Genomic DNA, 7,067 nt, shown 5'->3' with positions numbered 1-7,067 from the left:
AACAATGACAAAGAAACAAAAACACTCCCGGTCCTTCCAGTTTCATTCTTTTAAACCAAGCAAAGATTGCGATTCTGCGTCCCCTTTTATGCTATCACGCATGACCCCTTGGTAAACGAGTGCAGCTGTCTCTACAATCTGCAGCTGCTATGTCGTTTCCCTTCTGGGTCAATACGTTCCTGCAACAGAGTCTCGCCTTCTTCCAGACTGACTGACTTCCCGACCCTGGGAAAGAACTGTCAGGCCAGCCCGTCCAAAGAACTCTACTTTCGCTGCTTAGCGCCCTCACAGGCCAGGATAGACATTTACAACCAAGATTCATTATATTCTACAGAATTTTTAAAGTAATCTGCTGCATACATAAACAAGTGTAAGATTAATGGGAAACAAATTTGATGCCAACTCTATTTGGTGTCATATTATGGATTTTCTAATTACTGCTAATTATGTGACACCAAGGATAGTTCCAATTGTATTGCTGTGGACTTAGTCTGTTAAGTGGATGTTAACAGGCTGTCATTGTGCATTGAACAGTTATTGACATTAGAACATAAATGAATTTGTGGAGGTTGTTCAAAAGGTCAGCTTTAATTTCAGGGAACTTAAAGCCATTTCATTAGGCTTCAAAATGTTCTTGCAGGTTTTTCTAGTGGTGTGTTATTATACAGTAAGGGTTTCTAATTTGATTTACAGAACTTTGGACCCAGTTCCAGTAGCATCATTTTACCCTGTGATTAAACTTGAGTTAATTAAAATTATGATTTAAAAACCTTCCATCAGCTGATTTTTCCCCCTTTAGTGACAGATGACTATGTCACAACGATCTATAAACAACATTTTAGTTTTGTCATGAAAAGCATCACAAATACACTTAACATAAGGAACAAGCAAACTGTCTCATCTTCCCTAACAGCCCTGGAGAAGGAAGACCAAAGTACCAAAACATACTGTAGACCAGGAAATGTTTAAGAAGATAAGCTGGGCCTGTAAACTGCCCAGATCACTGCTCATGTGAACATTCAATTGCTCAGATATTGACTGAATAACAGCAATAGAAAAACTAAGTTTGGGTATATGCCCTTCAAGGTGGTACAGGAATCCTTCCGTACACAATCTGTTGAACAGCCAGCAAGGTCAGCGGCTATACTGGACACAATCCTTGATAAAAATTGAAGGAAGTCAAGCACATCCAGTGAAAGAAATCTTTGCATTCAGTAATATTAGTTTTTTTTACCAGATGTGCAGCACAAATATGATTGGCTTTGTACAATGTTATTTATCCATCCATAAGTCTTAAACCATTGATTGGATGAACAAGGGATTGGGCTTTCAATTCCCTCAAATTTTAAAGCAGTAACTGTGGTTAAGCCAAGAGACAGCTGTCTATGCTGCAATTCTCAATGGAAGGTAACACAAAAACAGAACTACAACACTGGGGTATATTCAAGTGGTCTAAACAAAAACAATTACTAACAATGACAAACAAACAAAAACACTCACAAATACTTTTCTCTTTGTTGGGTTTCTCCCGGTCCTTCCAGTTTCATTCTTTTAAACCAAGCAAAGATTGCGATTCTCCGTCCCCTTTTATGCTATCACACATGACCCCTTGGTAAACGAGTGCAGCTATCTCTACAATCTGCAGCTGCTACGTCGTTTCCCTTCTGGAACAGAGTCTCACCTTCTTCCAGACTGACTGACTTCCCGACCCTGGGAAAGAACTGTCAGGCCAGCCCGTCCAAAGAACTCTACTTTCGCTGCTTAGCGCCCTCACAGGCCAGGATGGAGATTTACAACCAAGATTCACATCATCACCACAACCACGTGTAAATATTAAAATTAGAATCAAAACTAATTTTCCCTACTCAAGATTGCCCTATAGAAGCTCTCACACACTGTGAGAGGTGTTGGTTTTGCCAAACTACCTTCCTTTTAATGATTTAAACAAAAGCAATATGTATATCCACCACTGTTTAGATCAAGGTTTTAACTTGCAGTTGTCTATTCTTTTGATCTAAACTGGCAGGTTAAATACCGTCATTTTATACATCTTTAAAGTAGGGGGACTTAGTGACAAATATAATCTTTAACAGTGTTTGTGAGTCTCTTAAGCTCATTTTTGTCTTTGAAAGTAAATACAATGCCACGCTGCCTCTGTTTAGTTCAATAGGATAGACCTCACTGCCTTTCAATTGCATATTGCATTTTTCACTCACAATTTAAAATGCCTGTTTCAATGTAATTGATTTACCAAACCAATGTGTTACACTTTGTTCAGTAGCACATTGGCAGCACCAGGCTTCGTATTATAGGTTTACCTTTTATTCACGTATCTTATGGACTATTATAACTTGCTTTTACTGATTATCGGAAATGACAAATGAAGCAGATATTAAAATATAATAACTTATTGACTTATTTATTTATATAGCGCCTTTAATACAACAGTATCTCAAAGCACTTTACAAGTCAATCAAAACAAAAATTACAATAAAATTAATAAATATATAAAATGCATGAATATGAAAAGGTTATACTGTAGTAAAAGAAATACCCCCCCCCCCCCCCCCGCACCCACCCCCGCCCCCGCCCCATAAATACTAGTAAAGAAATAAAAAAAATATTAAGTGGCTCTGCATCTGTAATATCAGATGGTAGTTCATTCCATAATCTGGGAGCATTGTAACTGAAAGCTCTTTATCTTTTCCTTTTTGTGTTAATCTTTGAGAGGGACAGAAGACCAGAATCAGTCGACCTTCACGAACGTCTAGGTACATATAGGGACAAAAGCTATTTAGATAATCAGATGCCAAGCCTGAAGGGTTTTATAAGTCAAAAGTAGGATCTTATAAATCAACTCGAAATCATGCTGGAAGCCAGTGTAGAGAAGCCAGCACAGGAGTTATGTGGTATTTTCTTTTTTTTTTTTACTAAACACCTGCACCACTGCATTTTGAACAAGCTGTAATCATGAAAAGGCATGGTCTGGTAACTCAGCAAAAATAGCATTGCAGTAATAGAGTCTAGATGAGACAAAAGCATGAATTAGCTGCTGATAAATACTAAAGGAGAATAGAGTTAAAAATAATGGGTTTGGTCAGCATATGAGTGGGGAAGAACTGCACTCCTACATCTAAAGTACTATGCAATTAAAAATAATCAGCTACCAACCAAAGATAATTAATTAGACTGAAATAGTTTTAAAAGGATCATAAATACAAACAGAATATTATTTCAGGTCTCATTTAAAAGTACTATCCAGCTAGGTTTAATATTTACAATAGTGTAGTTTCATTTGACATTTTAATAGCAGTTATTATTATTATTATTATTATTATTATTATTATTATTTTTTATTTTTATTTTTTTTTAGAAAGTCAACAATGACTTTTTGATTAGGCCATCATACATTGTACTGCTTGACTTATTAAAAGGAAAACTGTGAAATGTCATGTGTAGAGTCCTACATTACACATTGCATGAAAATTTAATGTAATGCATGTAATTTTTTTTTTTTTTTTTACACAAACTGAAATAACCAATCCATGGGATTGTTACATTTTGACTAATGTTGGATTCAAGGCCGGGCCAAAGCCGAAAATCCTGCGTTCAGTGCTGAGGTCTGAGCCGAGCTGAGACGAGGTCAGAGCCCTGAAGGATCTCAACATTTCAAATGTTATGTAGAGAATGGAGATCACAAGATAAATTAAACCGTGGTAAGGATGACACTGGTTGTTATTGTTACCTGAAAATCCATTGATCACTACTAGAATTTTCATTAGTGTACCACTGTGTTTGAGAACAATGGGTTCACAGTGACATTAGTATAGAGCTAAAGGTTATTAGTATTCATTTTTTAGATTTTTCACTGTCATTAAAATGATCTTAAAAGAAGGCAAGACATCTGATTAGAATCCAGTGGTGACTTTTGCAAGCTGATTTGGAATTGTATTTTTGTAGTTTCGTTGTCTTTTAAGACACCCCAGACAAAATATATATGTATATATACATATATATATTTTACAGTAATCCGTCGCATATCCGACTGCAGTGGGACCAGAGTTAAGTGTGGATATGTAAAAAGGTGGATAAACGAATCCTGTTTTAAATACCATTATACACAGCTGTAATTATTGTTTTGAGATTCAGCTTTTATTAGGGAGCTCCTCTAAATCCCTTGTTTAGAAAGATACAGGGTATTAATACTTGTGACAGAGTAGCCATCTGCCGTGTGGATGCGTGCATTTGCTGCTGAGTGACAGGCAGGAGATCGAGATGAAATTTGAAGTTGATACGCTCTGCAGGCGAACAGGATTTATTTACATATCAACACACTTAACAGCTCACGTGACACTACCACCAATAGCAGCGTACGGAGCACATGCACCAAAGTGTACAAAAACTTTGGTAAGATCTAAAATATCTGAACTAATCTTCTCTGTTCAATAATAAACCAACGTTGCTGAAGAGGTTGATCGTGGCGGATAAACGGTTAGGGCGGATATGTGACGGATTACTGTGTGTGTGTGTGTGTGTGTGTGCGTATATATATGAATCAGTGATTGGAAATTCCGGCCAGTGATTGGTTAAAACCTTGTCATAGGAGCAAACATAGATTGAAAAATAGATAGAACCCTGACATCCTTAATCAATAGTCTCTGTCTGTCATGTGATCAGTTCACATCACTGTCAGTCCTGCCCCTTTTCAAAAGAACACCTTTCTCTCATGCTCTCCTCACAACAAGAGAAACTGACTGAACAGCGATTCTGTGATCTAACCCTCTGACGCCTAATTAGAATGACCATATTTGGGCTTGAATATGACCACTGTGTTTAGCGCTTGTAGTATGGCAACCTTACATAAGAAATTAAAACCCAATATATCTATAGAAAGGCCTTTATAGTAGCTGTTTCCAATGATATAATGTATTTTACTGTGGAATGTTTTTCATATAAACTTCACCGCCCAAAAAATTATTGAAAAATGTATAATAATAAATAATATTCTTAAAAACTGCCAATTTTGACCCTTTTCCAAGTTAGATCTAAAAAAAATTATCAGAATTCCCCAAAACGTCCCTATTTTCAGAACTGTCAGCTATTTTATGAAAGCAGTCCAGACTAAGCAAAATATCACAAAGTACTTTTCCAAATCTTATGCAAAACCTTTTATCATGGTAATGTATGAAAAAAACAGGGAAAATGAAGTTGTTTTTATTAAAAGTAGTTTTTATTTAAAATTAGGTAATTTATTACCTGTCAATTTATTGCCTGTCAAAAATGAACTGTGGGACAATTTAACAGTATCATTTATAGCAGCTATTTTATATAGCACCTTACCATATCTGCAAAGAAACACTGTGCTGGATACCTACCGTGAGAGGTGCTTCATTGTCAAGCCCAGCTAACTTATCTTGGCTGTCCAAGGTAATTTATAATTCATCTAGACTCCATCTGCTGCTGTCTTTTTTGACTATGTATTAGCGTTGCAATGTTTATCAGCAGCCGGAGAGTGCCAAATTTAGAAGCAAGGCCATTCGCGAATTATACATAACGGTTTCCCGTTGCATGCAGGAGCGAAACATGCAACAGACGTCTTATGTTCTATTTTAGCCATTCGGTAACAAAGTCAGCAGTTCTTATGCATCTCTAGGTAGTCAGGAATGTGTAACATATGGAACGATGAGGGAGGCTGACTTCATTTGGCTGTTGGCTCTTATAGTGGTACATCGTCATCTATACCTATTCCCGCTAGCTGTCGGCAAAGATTTTCTCTAAGATGAAGATGAGAATATTTTCTGCAACTTTCAAAACCGGCTGTTCCCTCATTTTTTTCGTGCTACTCTTGGAAGAAAAGGAAACTGTTGGTGACCGCTATGTCAATGAAGTGGTTTATTACAAAATTACATTTTAGTTTGGCTGCTAAAGTTTAAAACATGTGGCTTTTAGGTGATCAAGTCGGTAGCGCAGTTTTGTGTAACCGATCAGTGTTATTTTCAGTGGCAGGATCAACAATATGTAGCTCAGCCATTATCGCCTTGAATCGATCGCATGTCGCGAACGCCCTAGCCCATAAGATGTGATGTAAAGAAGCCGTGCTCCAATACCGATGAATGCCAGGTAACCGTACAATGCCCATGTAAATGCCAATAAATTGCATTAACTCCTCTGGGGTAACTTGTTCCAACTGTTTTGCGTTATCCCGAGGCCATTCCCCTCCGCTCTGCCTCTGCTAAATCTGTTGCCAACGAGCTTGTGAAGAAGAGAATCTAGCCTAGTTACGGACCATGCACCCTTTAAATGGATGAAGCAAATAAAGAAAAAAACCACTAGTCACCAGGTGGTTTTGTGCCGAGGACACATACGGGAAACACTAGCGACCAGCGACCCCTGTAGTCTGGCCGGGCACCTGCGGGATTGCCTGTAAGCTGCCCGAGAGCTGTGTTGTCCTCCGACGCTGTAGCTCTTGGGAGACCTCAGTGTGAATAAAAGCGGTCGGCTTGACGGCACACGCTTCGGAGGACAGCGTGTGTCCGTCTTCGCCCTCCCGAGTCAGCACAGGGGTGGTAGCGGTAAGCTGAGCCTAAAAATAATTGGCCATTTCCAAATTGGGGAGAAAATAATAAAATAATTGGCAACGACTAAATTAAAAAAAAAAAAATACACTAAAAAGGCAACTCTGTTAATATCAGAAAACAGTTAGCATTTGGCTTACTTTCAGCACGCTCAAAAAAGCTTCACAACTGGGTTTAAAATGTAATAACGGCATTAAAAAAATGTATGCATTACATGTACCTTAAATTAAGTTTTCTTATTATTCATCCTGAGGGTCACATTGCTGTCACAGTTCATACTCTCATGCTCCTCCTCATCTTCCTCAACTTCAATGTCAATGACAGTTCCCTGTGCCTTCTTGCTCTCTATGGACAGTAGCTCTTTTCCAGATAGATGTACACGGTTCCCCTTTTTTAAAACAATTAATCTGGTCATCTTCGCTTCCGCCCAGAGCTGTAGTGAGTCCACAAGCCTTGAATGACTTTTTCACATGCTCCACGTTTAACTTTTGC

Source organism: Acipenser ruthenus, chromosome 1 (assembly GCF_902713425.1).
Source record: "Acipenser ruthenus chromosome 1, fAciRut3.2 maternal haplotype, whole genome shotgun sequence".
Lineage (NCBI taxonomy): Eukaryota > Metazoa > Chordata > Actinopteri > Acipenseriformes > Acipenseridae > Acipenser > Acipenser ruthenus.
This window is presented reverse-complemented; position numbering follows the sequence as displayed.